Source organism: Sapajus apella, unplaced genomic scaffold (assembly GCF_009761245.1).
Source record: "Sapajus apella isolate SASKATOON/1434 unplaced genomic scaffold, GSC_monkey_1.0 scaffold86, whole genome shotgun sequence".
Lineage (NCBI taxonomy): Eukaryota > Metazoa > Chordata > Mammalia > Primates > Cebidae > Sapajus > Sapajus apella.
Genome location: NW_022437026.1, coordinates 7,562,017 through 7,575,984, shown reverse-complemented (window position 1 = coordinate 7,575,984; position 13,968 = coordinate 7,562,017). Strand labels below are relative to the sequence as shown.

The window sequence follows — 13,968 nt, the reverse complement described above, 5'->3', positions numbered from 1 at the left end:
CCTCTGAGGTAGGCAGCTTCTGGCTCCTGTGATCCCGGCCCCCTGGTGTAGTCCCCTCCCCTGAGCGTGCGCTGGACCTGACGACTTACTTCTAACCCAGAGAATCCTGCAAAATCCTGGTGGCTCACACTTGTAAATCTTAACATTTTGGGAGGCTGAGGTGGGGGGATTGCTTGAATCCAGGAGCTTGGACCAACCCGGGCAACATAGTGAGACGTAGTCTCTACAAAAAATACAAAAATTAGCCAGATGTGGTGGTGCATGTCTTTAGTCTTAGCTATTCGGGAGGCTGAGGTGGGAGGACTGTTTGAGCCTAGGAGGTCAAAGCTGTAGTGGGCGGTGATTGCACCACTGCACCCCAGCCTGGGCAACAGAATGAGATCCTGTCTCAAAAAAAAAAAAAAAAAAAAAGAGTATATGGTAAAAGCAATGGATGTCGCTCCTGAGATTAGGTTATGAAAAATTGGCCAGGCCCAATGGCTCACGCCTGTAATCCCAGCACTTTGGGAGATTGAGGCCAGCCGATCATGAAGTCAAGAGTTCGAGACCAGCCTGACCAACATGATGAAACCCTGTCTCTACTAAAAATACAAAAATTAGCCGGGGGTGGCGGCATGCACCTGTAATCCCAGCTACTCAGGAGGCTGAGGCAGGAGAATCACTTGAACTCGAGAGGTGGAGGTTGCAGTGAGCCAAGGTCATGCCACTTGCACTCCAGCCTGGGGGACAGAGTGAGAATCTCTCTCAAAAAAAAAAAAAAAAAAGGAAAAGAAAAAGAAAGGCTGTTTCTGCTGTCTTGCCGGCTCTCGCGCTCTCTCCGTCTTGGCCTGCTTACTTTGATGCATCAGGCTGTTCTGTGGAAAGAACTGTGCGAGGCCGCCAGCCAATAGTCAACAGGGAACTCCGACGCTCCGTCTAGCATCTGGTGAAGAACTGAGCCCGTCAGAGCCCTGTGAGTGAGCTTGGGAGTGGCTTGTTCCTTCTCCAGTTGAGCCTTGAGATGACAGCAGCTTTGGCCAGCACCTTGCAGCCCATGAGGAATCTTTTTTCTTGAGATGGAGCTTTGCTCTTGTTGCCCAGGCTGGAGTGCAATGGCGCCGTATCGGCTCTCTGCAACCTCCGCCTCCCGGGCTCAAGCTGTTCTCCTGCCTCAGCCTCCCAAGTAGCTGAGATTACAGGTGCCCACCACCACACCCAGCTAATTTTTGTAGTTTTAGTAGAGACGGGTGTAGAGTCCAGCCCTACAGGGCTCTTTGAGCCCCTCTCTATTGGTGTGGAGACAAGAAACTATAGAAATAAAAAACACAAGACACAGACTTAGAGAAAAGAGAGCTTGGGCCCAGGGGTCCACCACCAACCAAAGTGTGGAGTCGGCAGTGGCCCCGAGTGCCTGGACACTGACTTTTTTTTTTTAAGGTGGGGTTTCACCATGATGACCAGGCTGGTCTTGAACTCCTGACCTTGGGTGATCCACCCACCTCGGCCTCCCAAAGTGCTAGGATTACAGGCGTGAGCCACAGCGCCCGGCCAAAACTTCTTTTTTTTTGAAGACGAAGTTTCACCATGTTGGTCAGGCTGGTCTTGAACTCCCGACCTCAGGTGATCCACCCGCCTTAGCCTCCAAAGTGCTTGGATTACAAGCGTTAGCCACCATGCCCAGCCCGCTCTGACTTCTAGTGAGTACAAAGCTGAGGGCAGGGTAGGGAGGGTGTGGTACAAGCTGGGAGCAGGGCAGATAGGGTGTGGCATTGGTGGTCAGTGATAGGGTCAATTACATCACACGTCACATAGGTGGGGCCCAAGACTTTTCCATACTTGTCAAGAAAGAACAAAGACATTAAGATTTATATAACTTTTACTGATTATCTCTTCCAAGAAATAAGGAACCAGGTGCAGAAGCGGATCATGAGGTTGACATGGAACGCGACTGCTGAAGCACAGCATCACATAGAGACAGTTAAGCCTCCGGATGTCTTCGGGCCTACCTGACAGCCGCCAGGCCCACCGCCAGAGCTTGGAGGAGCGGAGTTTTCTCCTAAGTCCCCCGAGGATGGAGACGTCTCAGCCATCTTGGACGTCTCTTTCCCTAGCTTGCTAAACAGCGGGCACTTTCCCAGCGCTGGCACTGCCGCACAGCCGAGGCGCCCTCCAGCAGCCCTTACAGGGGTGTGACAGAGGGCTTAAAGGCTCTTACCTTAGAGTCATTCATTTCACAATGTCACCCCAGGTTCACACTTCAGACCTGAGAGGCATTAGTAAAAGAACTAAAATCACCTATGAATAACTAAGATCACCTATGAATAACTACTCTGGTTACATGTCTAGTTATTTTCTTCTTCATTATTTATGTGGGAATCGGCTGAGGCTTCTGACTCCTGCCTCAGCACTTTTGGAGTTTCCCCCGCACAGACGGGGTTTCGGCATGTTGCCCAGGCTGATCTTGAACTCCTAAACTCAGGTGATCCGCCCACCTCGGCCCCCCAAAGTGCTGGGGTTACAGGGGTAAGCCACCGTGCCCAGCCCATGAGGGATCTTAAAACAGAGGACTTGACTAAGCAGCCCCCAGTTTCCTGACCCACAGAAACTATGAGATAATAAATGCTGTTGTTTTGCGCTGCTCTGTTTTGGTATAATTTGTAACGTAGCAATAGGTAACTAAAACCACCTCCAGAGATCTACTATTCAATCTAGCCCTATTCCCCGCCTCTGGGTAGCTTTCTGACCTCACTGCCTCCTTGTCTTCCGCTCACCCACTCTGTTCCAGCCAGGCTGGCCCTCTGGTTGTTGGAGTGCACTGACAGCCACCCACGTTCAAACCTCGGTGACTGCTGCTGCCTCTGCCGGGAACACACACCCCAGTCACCTGCGTGGCCAGTGCCTCTCCTCCATTATTACCTTCTCAGTGAGACCCACTTTGACCATTTTATTTGAAAGTACACTCATTACACCAAAGCACTTTTGATCCCCTTTACGTGGCTGTACTTTATTTTTTCTTTTTTTTGAGACAGGATCTCGCTGTCACCCAGGCTGGAATGCAGTGGTGCAATCGCGGCTCACTGCAGCATGGGCTCAAGTGAGTGATCCTTCCACCTCATCCTCCAAGCAGCTGGGACCATGGGTGTGTGTCACCATATTTGGCTTATTTTTTATTTATTTATTTTTTTTTTTGAGACGGAGTTTCGCTCTTGTTACCCAGGCTGGAGTGCAATGGCGCGATCTCGGCTCACTGCAACCTCTGCCTCCCGGGTTCAGGCAATTCTCCTGCCTCAGCCTCCTGAGTAGCTGGGATTACAGGCACGCGCCACCATGCCCAGCTGATTTTTTGTAGTTTTAGTAGAGACGGGGTTTCACCGTGTTGACCAGGATGGTCTCGATCTCTTGACCTCGTGATCCACCCGCCTTGGCCTCCCAAAGTGCTGGGATTACAGGCGTGAGCCACCGCGCCCGGCCGGCTTATTTTTTATATTTTTTTAGAGGTAGGGTTTCGTCACGTTGCTCAGGCTGGTCCTGAACTCCTGGGCTCAAGCACTCCTGCTTTGGCCTCCTAAAATGCTGGGATTACAGGACTGAATCACTGCGTGGCCTACTTCACTTTTTCATAGCCCTATTGCCTTCTAACGTAGTACGTAACGACAAGGAGCTTGCCTGTTTTGTTCACTAATGCCTCCCAGGGGCCTAACATGGCACTGGACACAGTAGATGCTCAAGAAATATTTGATGAATTAGCTGGGCGTGGTGGTGGGTGCCTGTAATCCCAGCTACTCAGGAGGCTGAGGCAGGAGAATTACTTGAACCCAGGAGGCGGAGGTTTCAGTGAGCTAAGACCGTGCCACTGCACTCCAACCTGGGTGACAGAGCGAGGCTCCATCTCAAATATATATATATATATATATATGTGTATATGTGTGTGTGTGTGTGTGTGTGTGTGTGTATGTACATGTATGTATTTGAGATGAATCCCCTAATACATGGGATTAATGAGGAATATAGTATATATATACACACACATGCACATATATATATATATACATACATACATATATATGTGTGTGTGTGTGTGTGTGTGTGTGTGTGTGTGTGTGTGTGTATATATATATTTGATGAGGCCTGGCGCAGGGACTCATACCTGTAATCACAGCACTTTGGGAGGCTGAGGTGGGTTGATCATTTGAGCCCAGGAGTTTGAGACCAGCCTGGGCAACATGATGAAATCCCCATCTCTACAAAAAATTTTAAAAATTAGCTGGGCACGGTGGTGGGTACTGTTCCAGCTACTTGGGGTGGCTGAGGTGGGGGAATCGCTTGAACCTCGGAAGTTCAAGGCCGGGGTACTGCAGCCTGGGTGACACCATGACACCCTGTCTCAGAAAGAGAAAAGAAAAGCATTTGATGAATGAACAGAATACCCCGGAAAATGAGGGAAGCAGAGGTGGTAAAGGCCCAAAGCCAGACCAACCCCTGGTGGTACCATGTGTGCCCTGGAGCCCACTGTGCCTCGATGGTTCTAGTCCACAAAACCAAAGACTTTTCTTTCCTGCGTCAGCCAGTCTGAATCAGGTTCCCCATCACGTACAACCAAGAGTCCTGAGTAATATGTGGGATTAATGAGGACTATAGTGTGATTGCGAGGCTGAAGTGGGACAGGAAAGGAAAATGTAGGGAGAGAGACGGGGAATGGCAGGGACGGCCATTGTGAGCCTCTACTGTGCACCCAGTAGTGGGCTCGCTTTGTCATGGATAGCGTTGCTTTTCATTCTCCTGACAACCTTGTGAATTAGGTATCGTCCCTCCCACTTCGCAGGGGAAGAAACTCAGTGAGGTTAGGCGCCTGGCCTAAGATCATAGAGCTAGTAAGTGGCAAAGGTAGAAGAAAATCCAGGTCTTGGCCGGGCGCGGTGGTTCACGCCTGTAATCCCAGCACTCTGGGAGGCCAAGGCGGGTGGGTCACCTGAGGTTGGGAGTTTGAGACCAGCCTGACCAACATGATGAAACCCTGTCTCTACTAAATACAAAAAATTAGCTGGGCTTGGTGGCGGGCACCTGTAATCCTAGCGATTTGGGAGGCTGAGGCAGGAGATTCACTCGAACCTCAGAGGTGGAGGTTGCAGGGAGCCGAGATTGCACCACTGCACTCCAGCCTGGGATAACCAGAGCGAAACTCTGTCTCAAAAAAAAAAAAAAAAAGAAAGAAAGAAAATCCATGTCTTTCTGTTTTTAAAATCCCATGCTTTCTTGATGGTTTCTTTCTTTCTTTTTTTTTTTTGCAACCACGAATTGGCCAAAATCTCCAAATATTTTCACTTTTGCTGGAACCCTGGCAAGGGCAGTGAGTGGGGCTGCCAGAGGCTGGGGCTGAGGAGGGAAGGGAGGAGGGGTACCTGTGTGGGCCCTTTGTAGGCAGGTATTTATAAAGCTGGGCCTTCTCCCTTGTAACAAGTATCAGTGATACTTCTCCTGGCTCTTAGATCGGGGAAGGTATCCTCACCTCTGTTCCCAGGTGCACGTCCAGGGAAGGCAGAGCCTGGAGGTTAGGTGAGGCCGGGCTGGCCTGCGGAGGTGAACTAAGGCTGCTGGACTCAAGGAGTCCTGAAGGTTTTGTACACCACATGAATGCCTCGCCTCCAGACCCTCTGAGAGCTGCGGAGCTTCTCACAGCTCCCTGTAGCCCGGTTTCTAGGGCGTGCATTTCCTAATCTAAACATAGATGCAACTTCCTAAGGTGAATGAACACACAGCAGAGCACTTTGAAATGTACGTTTCTCCTGTGTTTTAGATGCAGTCTTACTGCTAAATCGTATATGCCTCTATAGGGCTGGAAATATCCGTTTCTAGATTCTCCAAAGAAAGGGTTTCTTAACTGCTGCATTACTGGTCCTAACCCACGTGGCCCTGTCCCCTCTGACCTCAGCTAATTGACCCAGCATTGGGCACCCTGCTAACCAGGGGGTCCCTGGGGGGCTTTGGTGTCTGAGCGATGTGATGAGCTGGGCCTCCTGGTAGAGGGAAAAGAAGCAGGAAGACATACAGAAAAGCAGAAACAGAGGCAGCCCACCAGAGAGTTGACTATTTTGGGCCTGGCCCGGGCGCCTGAGCACTGTCTGCTCTCTGAATTAGGAGGCCTGCTGTGTGGCTGTTCTTGGGACCCTGAACTCTTCAGTCCCTTTGTGCTGTCAATTCCAGACAAGAATCTCTCATTTTTTAAAATTTTTTATTATTTTTCATTTATTATTATTACTTTATTATTTTTTTTAATATTAACTTCCCGGCTCGGTGGCTCACACCTGTAATCCCAGAACTTTGGGAGGCCGAGGCAGGCGGATCACCTGAGGTCTGGAGTTCAAGACCAGCCTGACCAACATGGAGAAACTCCATCTCTACTAAAGATATTTTTTAAAAAAATTAGCAGGGCATGGTGGTGCATGCCTGTAATCCCATCTACTCAGGAGGCTGAGGCAGGAGAATTGCTTGAACCCAGAAGGCAGAGGTTTCAGTGAGCCGAGATCATGCCATTGCATTGCAGCCTGGGCAACAAGAACAAGACGCCATAGCAAAAAAATAAATAAATAAATAAATAAAATAAAATTAACTTTTCATACTACACTGATGTATATTTTTAGGTTAAAACTTTTTTTTTTTTTTTGAGATAGGATCTTGCTCTGTCACTCAGGCACCATCACAGCTCACTGAACTCCTGGGCTCAAACAATCCTCCTGCCGTGGTCTCCCCAGTAGCTGGGACTACACCTGTGCCCTACTGCCCTATTTATTTTTATTTTTATCTTTATTTATTTTTTTGAGATGGAGTTTCACTCTTGTCGCCCAGGCTGGAGTGCAATGGTGCAATCTCGGCTTACTGCAACTTCTGCCTCCTGGGTTCAGGCAATTCTCCTTGCCTCTCCTTCTCAGTAGCTGGGATTACAGGTTCCCACCACCACAACTGGCTAATTTTTGTATTTTTAGTAGAGATGAGTTTTGCCGTGTTGGCCAGGCTGGTCTTGAACTCCTGAACTCAGGTGATCCACCCGCCTCTGCCTCCCAAAATGCTGGGATAACAGGCGTGAGCCACGGCGCTATTTTTAATTTTTGTAGAGACAGGATCATGCTATGTTGCCCAGGACGGTCTCGATCTCCTAGGCTCAAGAAATCTTTCCACCTTGGCCTCTCAAAGTGCTGGGATTACAGGCGTGAGCCATGGCATCCGGTCTCCCCTCTTTTCAGTGTAGCTTGAGTGGAAGCGATTGTGGTAACCCAAAGAGGCAGGCAGGTAACCCAGGCTGCAGAGACTGATGTGGTCTGCCCTGCCTCATTCACAAGGATCCTGACGCTGGGGCCCGTGGCCTCCCACACAGGGACTTGGGGCCCCTGGGTCCTATGGTGGTTCATATGGGTACCTCAGGGCCAGAGCCTGAGGGAAGGGCAAGCGTGTGGGCTGGAACCAAGGGCAAGAAAGGAGGGGTCACAGGGGAATGTGGTTTTCAGTCATGACATCACAACATACGTCAGTCGCGGGTGTGTTTTAAGTAATCTGTTACTCATAATAGCGAAAGCACTGTGTGGATTTTAAAGCATGTATTTGCCTCTGTAACCACGTCAAATTTCTCAAGGCCCAGAAGGGTACACACTGAAAAGTTCCCTTCCTTCCCACTGAGCTCTCCCTCCTGAGGCACCCATCCTTACCAGAGTTTCAGCATCTTACCTGAAACATTTTCTGTACCTATAAGCAAACACTCTTGTACACATTCCTGCTTTCCCTTATTTACACCCAAACATTAGCATACTTTCCCCATTACCCTGCACCTTGTTTTTTCATCTGTGAATAATTAACTAACTTTCCCCCCAGTGAGAGCAGATTTGAGATCGTCCCCACAACAAAGTCACTTCTGCTCACTTGCCCTCCAAGGGCACCTTTCTGAGAGGGGGTTAGTCAGCAGGGCCCAGGACCCTTTGGGAGAGTATGTGTGTATTCATGTGTGTACATGTGTGTATGTGTGTGCGTGTGCATGTGAGACCAGCAGGACAGCCTCACTTGGAAGACCTGGTTTTAGGTCTAAGGCCCCACAAACAAGACCAGGGCCTTAATGCCCCCTCTGGTTCAGTTTCCTTCCCACAAAGAGGAATGACAAGCCTATTCTCTGGGGTTGTTGGGGGTGGAACGAGGATGTGTTGAGGAGGACCTGCTGAGATACTGTCCTGGGAATTGTCTAGTCCTAGGCGGTGAGCGGTTGTCGTCAGATGGACAGATTCGAAAGCTTCTCATCCATTTTCCCTTAGGGATGTATCTAGCCTTCTTTGCTTACTTCTAGCCCCTCCCCATTCCCAGCTGAAGGCATCATCTGTTCCTACTGGAGCTTCCCTCCCACGTGGACCTGCCTGTTTATTGGCATTTGCTCCACCTCACGTCCCTCCCGCCACCCCTTCTCGGGCACCTGAAACTGCCTCTGCTGGAGCGCAGCGGCACAAACACAGCTACTGCTGGCTATTTTTTTTTTTTTTTTTTTTTTTTTTTGAGACGGTGTTAAGCTCTGTTGCCCAGGCTGGATTGCAGTGGCGTGATCTCCACTCACCGCAACCTCTGTCTCCCGGGTTCAAGTGATTCTTGTGCCTCAGCCTCCCAAGTAGCTGGGTGGGATTAAAGGCACAAGCCACCAAGCCCAGCTTTTTTTATAGAGACAAGGTTTCCCTGTGTTGTCCAGGCTGGTCTTGAACTCCTGGGCTCAAGCAATCCACCCACCCACCTCAGCCTCCCAAAGTGTTGGGATTACAGGCTTGAGCCACTGTGCCTGGGCCCTTCATATGTGCTTTTTTTTTTTTTTTTGAGATGGAGTTTTGCTTTTGTTGCCCAGGCTAGATTGCAATGGCATAGTCTTGCTTCACTGCAACCTCTGCCTCACAGGTTCAAGCGATTCTACTGCCTCAGCCTCCCGAGTAGCTGGGATTATAGGCATGTGCCACCCCGCCCGGCTAATTTTGCGTTTTTATTAGAGATGGGGTTTCACCATGTTGGCCAGGCTGGTCTCGAACTCCTGACCTCAGGTGATGATCTACCCGCCTTGGCCTCCCACAGTGCTGAGATTACAGGTATGAGCCACTGTGCCCCGCCTCTTCATTTTTTTTTTTTTCTTACTGATATGGGGACACAGCCCAATTTGTTTTTTCTTTTCTTTTCACCTCTTCATGTGTTTTAATTGAACACTTAACCCTTTGGGCCAGAAGTTGTTCTGAGCACTTGGGTGTGTTAACTCACCTATTTTCCCAACTACAACCCAAAGAGGTAAGTACTATTACTGACCATTTTGTTGTGTTTTGTTTTGTCTATTTCTTTTTTGGAGACCGGATCTCCCTATGTTGTCTAGGCTGGTCTTGAACCCCTGGACTCAAGTCATCCTCCTGCCTCAGTCTCCCAAAGTGCTGGGATTACAGGAGTGAGCGGGCTTCCTAGCCATTTTACAGATGAGGAAACTGAGGCTGGAGAAGTTAAGTGCAGCTGCACTGCGTGCATCAGTGCTGGTGCTAGACCTGACCCTAGAGCCTGTGTGCCCGGCCCTCCCTCACCCCCTGCCCTTCCTTCCTTAGGTAACTCCTTTGTAACTTGGCCTCAGCTTAAATGTCACTTTCTCCGGGAAGTATTCTCTGAGGCCCCTTCTGCAGTGTAAGCGGCCTCCCGAGTGGAGTGCCCTCGGTTCCTCCTGTGTATCTCTTGATCAATTCCTGTTTTGTACTGTAATTGCTTATTTGTCTGTGCTCAGTCCCCTGGGTTTGGCAGGTTTGGGTACCTTTGTTTGCCCTTAAAACTGATCTGCCTTGCCTACAGAAAGCATGCCATAAATGTGAGCTGAGTGGCCTTTCCATGATGCAGAACTGCCGGGAGCTGTAGGAAACACAGTCCCCAGTGGTGGTTTGGCTCAAGAGGGAGGAACGTGAAATCAGAAACAGACCAGGGGATGTCGCCGTGCTGATGCGTGTGTGTGTTTGGGTGTCTCTGCCTCCCCATGGAGGGGTGGTGAAGAGAGCATGGGTTTCACAGTGTGGTGAACCTGGTTCAAATCCCCACTCTACCACCTGCCGCAGTGTTATCTAGAGAAAGTTCTGGAACCTGTTTCTCATCGACCTAAGTTACCTGAAAGGGCTGGCACGACGTCAGTGGGTGCTGCTCCTTCTGCTGCCGCCAGTGTCCTAATGCAAACGGCCTCCACTTTCTGCGCCCCTGTTCCCATCTGCAAAATCAGAGCCTTGGCCAGGGCGGTTCTGAGGCCACCTCCCTGTTTAAGCCACTTTAGCCTGATGGACGCTTCTCAGGTTTTATACTCTGGAACATTTGGATGTAGCTGGGAGCATCTCTCCTGGAGGAAGCAGAGGCTGTTTCACCCAGCAATCCTGCAACCACAGGAAAGCCTGCCCTGGTCAGCAGAAGAGCAATCTGGGAAGCTGTGTATGAAGATGGAGTAGCCCCTACCACAGAGGTTCCTTTCTAAAGCTGCTTGGGAGACGGATTACAGTGGTTCCCTCCTGCTATCAAGGAGGCCAGAAGTGCTGATAAGACCTCACATATTTCTGTGCAAAGCTGATCTCCGTTCAGCTTCACAAGAGCCCTAGAAGCAGTGACCTTGACTAACCACCTGCAGATGCTGGACACAGCGAGGGGCTGTGTTAGTCAGGGTTCTCCAGAGAAACAGCCGACAGGATACACGTGCGCATGTGTGTAGACATATATGTGTATATATGGAGAGATTTACTTTAAGGAATTGGCTCATGGGTTATGGAGTCTTGGTGAGTTCCAAGTCTGTAGGATGGGGTGTCAGGTGGGAGACCCAGCAAAGAACCCTCCTTGCAGTTCACCACAGAATTCTCTTCTGCGGGGGTAGGTCAGTCTCTCGTTCTCTTTAGGGTTTTGACGAGATGGATGAGGCCCATCCACATCATGGAGGACAATCCGCTTTACTCGAAGTTCATCATTTACATCTTTTTTTTTTTTTTTTTGAGATAGAGACTCTCTGGAGTGCAGTGGTGTGATCTTGACTCACCGCCAGCTCTGCCTCCCAGGTTCAAGTCATTCTCCTGCCTCAGCTTCCTGAGTAGCTGGGATTACAGGCTCATGCCACCATGCCCAGCTAATTTTTGTATTTTTATTAGAGACGGGGTTTCAACATATTGGCCAGGTTGGTCTTGAACTCCTGACCTTGTGATCTGCCTGCCTCAATCTCCCCAAGTGCTGGGATTACAGGCGTGAGACACCGCACTCAGACCCGAATCTTTTTTTTTTTTTTTTTTTTAAGATGGAGTCTCCCTCTGTCGCCCACACTGGAGTGCAATGGTGAGATCTCAGCTCACTGCAACCTCTGCCTCCTGGGTGAAAGCGACTCTCCAGCCTCAGCCTCCTGAGTAGCTATAATTGCAGGTGTCTGCCACCATGCCTGGCTAATTTTTGTATTTTATTTTATTTTTTTTTAGTAGAGATGGGATTTCGTCATGTTGGCCAGGCTAGTCTCAAACTCCTGACCTCAAGTGACCCGCCTGCCTTGGCAGAGTGCTGGGATTATAGGCATGAGCCACTGTGTCCAGCCTTAAATCTGGTCATCCAAAAACACCTTCAGGGAAACGTCCAGGATGTTGGATCAAATATCTGGTCACCATGGCCCAGCCAAGTTACACATAAAAGTAACCATCACGGGACTTTCTGTTTAATCCCTACAACCTGGGAGTAGGTGCCAGATTCCCGTTTCAGAGGAGGAAACTGAGGCTCCAAGGAGTGAAGAGGTGTCTCTGAGCGTGGAGCTGTGGTGACTTGCGGTCAGAAGGCAGGGCATGAGAGTGCTGTCTGCGTGTCACCTGAGCGACCAGAGCAGAGGCGTGTGACGTCACCCACCAGAACCAGTGGAAGTATGACTATGCATGGAAGGGGATGATGGGCAGCTGGGGTCTCCCCGCCCCTCAAGATCTGAACAAGAGTGGCTCAAATCTTCATCCCCCCACTGGCAAGTCTAACGCCTCCCCAAGGTGCCTAAGTTGTCTGGGATGCGCTGGAATGCATTTTCTTGGTCATTCTGGCCCCTGAGTTCCTGCCTCTGCCCGGTTAACAATCTTAGCCCATGTGTCCACCCAGCAACCTTCTACCTTTATTTCAAACTCTGCCCACTTCCCGCCCCATCACGTTGCATCTGTGTTTGTGGCAAGCTTTGCTGACGGTCTGAAGAGGTGGAGGGAAATTACAGAACAGCAATGACAGCCGCAAATGGAGTAGTAGGCAGTGTGCTCTTACAAAACCAGCCTCTCCTGGCCGTTTCTACAGCTCTGGTGCCCTGTTGCTAGGTGCTCCACGGCTCTCTTCCTTTCTCTGCCCGCTGTTATCACTACCCTCCTCTCAGAAATGCAATCAAGCTCCTCCCATTTTCTTTTGCAGTGAAGTTCTACCTTCTCTTGTCCAGAGTCCTTATTTCGGCTCCAGGCTCCCGCTGGTGTCCTGAGGGTGGGAAGATTTTCTTTTCTTCCTTTTTTTTTTTTTTTTTTTGAGACAGAGTTTTGCTCTGTTGCCCAGGCTGGAGTGCAATGGCATAATCTCGGCTCACTGCAACTTCCATCTCCTGGGTTCAATTGATTCTCCTGCCTCAGCCTCCTGAGTAGCTGGGATTACAGGCATGTGCCACCATGCCTGGCTAATTTTTTTGGTGTTTTTTTTTTTTTTTTTTTTTAGTATATGTGGGGTTTCACCATGTTGATCAGGCTGGTCTCGAACTCCTGACCTCATGATCTGCCCGCGTTGGCCTCCCAAAGGGCTGGGATTACAGGTGTGAGCTACCTTGCCTGGCATGGACAGATATTTTATGAGAGTTCTTCATACCAAGAGGCAGCCCTTCTCCTCCCCAGGTGCCCTTTCAAGGGTGGTGTCTGGTTCTTTCTCCCATAGGAACGGGAATGGGGCAGTATCTGAGGCCAAATGCAGCATTGCCCTTCCCAGTACTGGCTAGGTGAGGCCACCTCCACCTGTCTGGCCTAAGGCAAGTGCCTGTGACATGGGGACAGATCTCCAGCCACCTCAGCTGCAGATTGCAGGCTGTGATCCCACATAGCCCTGCGATTCATCCGGCTCTGTGACTTGTCCACAGGGAGTGGGTGCCTTGGCCAGGGGCAGGAGGGTCTGGTCTGGGAATTGCACTTGACGCTGGTGTGTCTCAGCCTCTGAGCTCCGGTGAACTCTGACGGCTACCCTGGCATCCATAGTGTGGCCCTCCACTCGGGGTGCTTTGGGTTCTTGGATTCTAAGCCCCTCCTATGCCTCTTAGGCATCTGTTCTCTGTTTCCTCTTAGGGCCACTGAAGACTGGAAATCAGGTGCCCTGGAGTTTAGATTTCCAGGTTCCAGAAACCTTCGGGCTCCTGAGACTTTCATTGTGCGAGAGGCTGGTCCTGTGGGCTTTGAAGGCAAATAGACATGGTTGAAATCCTGACTCTACCCATTGCTGTGGGATTTGGGTAAGTTACTTAACCTTTCTGAGCCTTAATTTCTTAATTTGTAAAAATGGAGATCATAACACCTTCCTCCTGAGGGCTGCTGAGGGGACAAAGACTTAAGGACTTTGTACGACTCTACCTGTTCAGGTCAAAGTGCAGCGAGCAGAGGGGGCTGGCCCTGCCCTCCATCAGCTCTGGCCGCCAGGGGAACTGGGGCCTCACCTGGTGTCCCCACCATTCCCAGACTGGTGTCCACAAGGGCTTGAAAGCACCTCTGGATGCCATTGGGAGATGTGACCTGTGGCTTTAGCCGAGGTCACTATGGAGGCAGTGGGGACGCTATCATCTGTGTAAATAGTTGTAGGTTGACCAGCTGAGTCTCGCAGGTCCAGGAAGCCTATTCATGGAAGTGGGGCTGCTCCAATTCCCTGAATGATACCCTCAAGAGACTCCAATTGAGTATGGGCAGCTGCCCCCTCTGTTGCTCTCTGCCCCCCTCCACCCTCCCTGTGAGCTGGCAAGTT

General features: G+C 50.2%; 1 long non-coding RNA gene across 1 annotated transcript in view; it reads left to right on the top strand.

Annotated features, from left to right (window-relative positions):
- Positions 1 to 13,465, top strand: part of LOC116534266 — an 18,769-nt gene extending 5,304 nt beyond the window's left edge. Inside the window, exon 2 of the long non-coding RNA XR_004261652.1 lies at positions 13,302 to 13,465. This is a non-coding gene — a long non-coding RNA (uncharacterized LOC116534266). The remainder of the gene's footprint in view (positions 1 to 13,301) is intronic.
- The last annotated feature ends 503 nt before the right edge of the window (positions 13,466 to 13,968 follow it).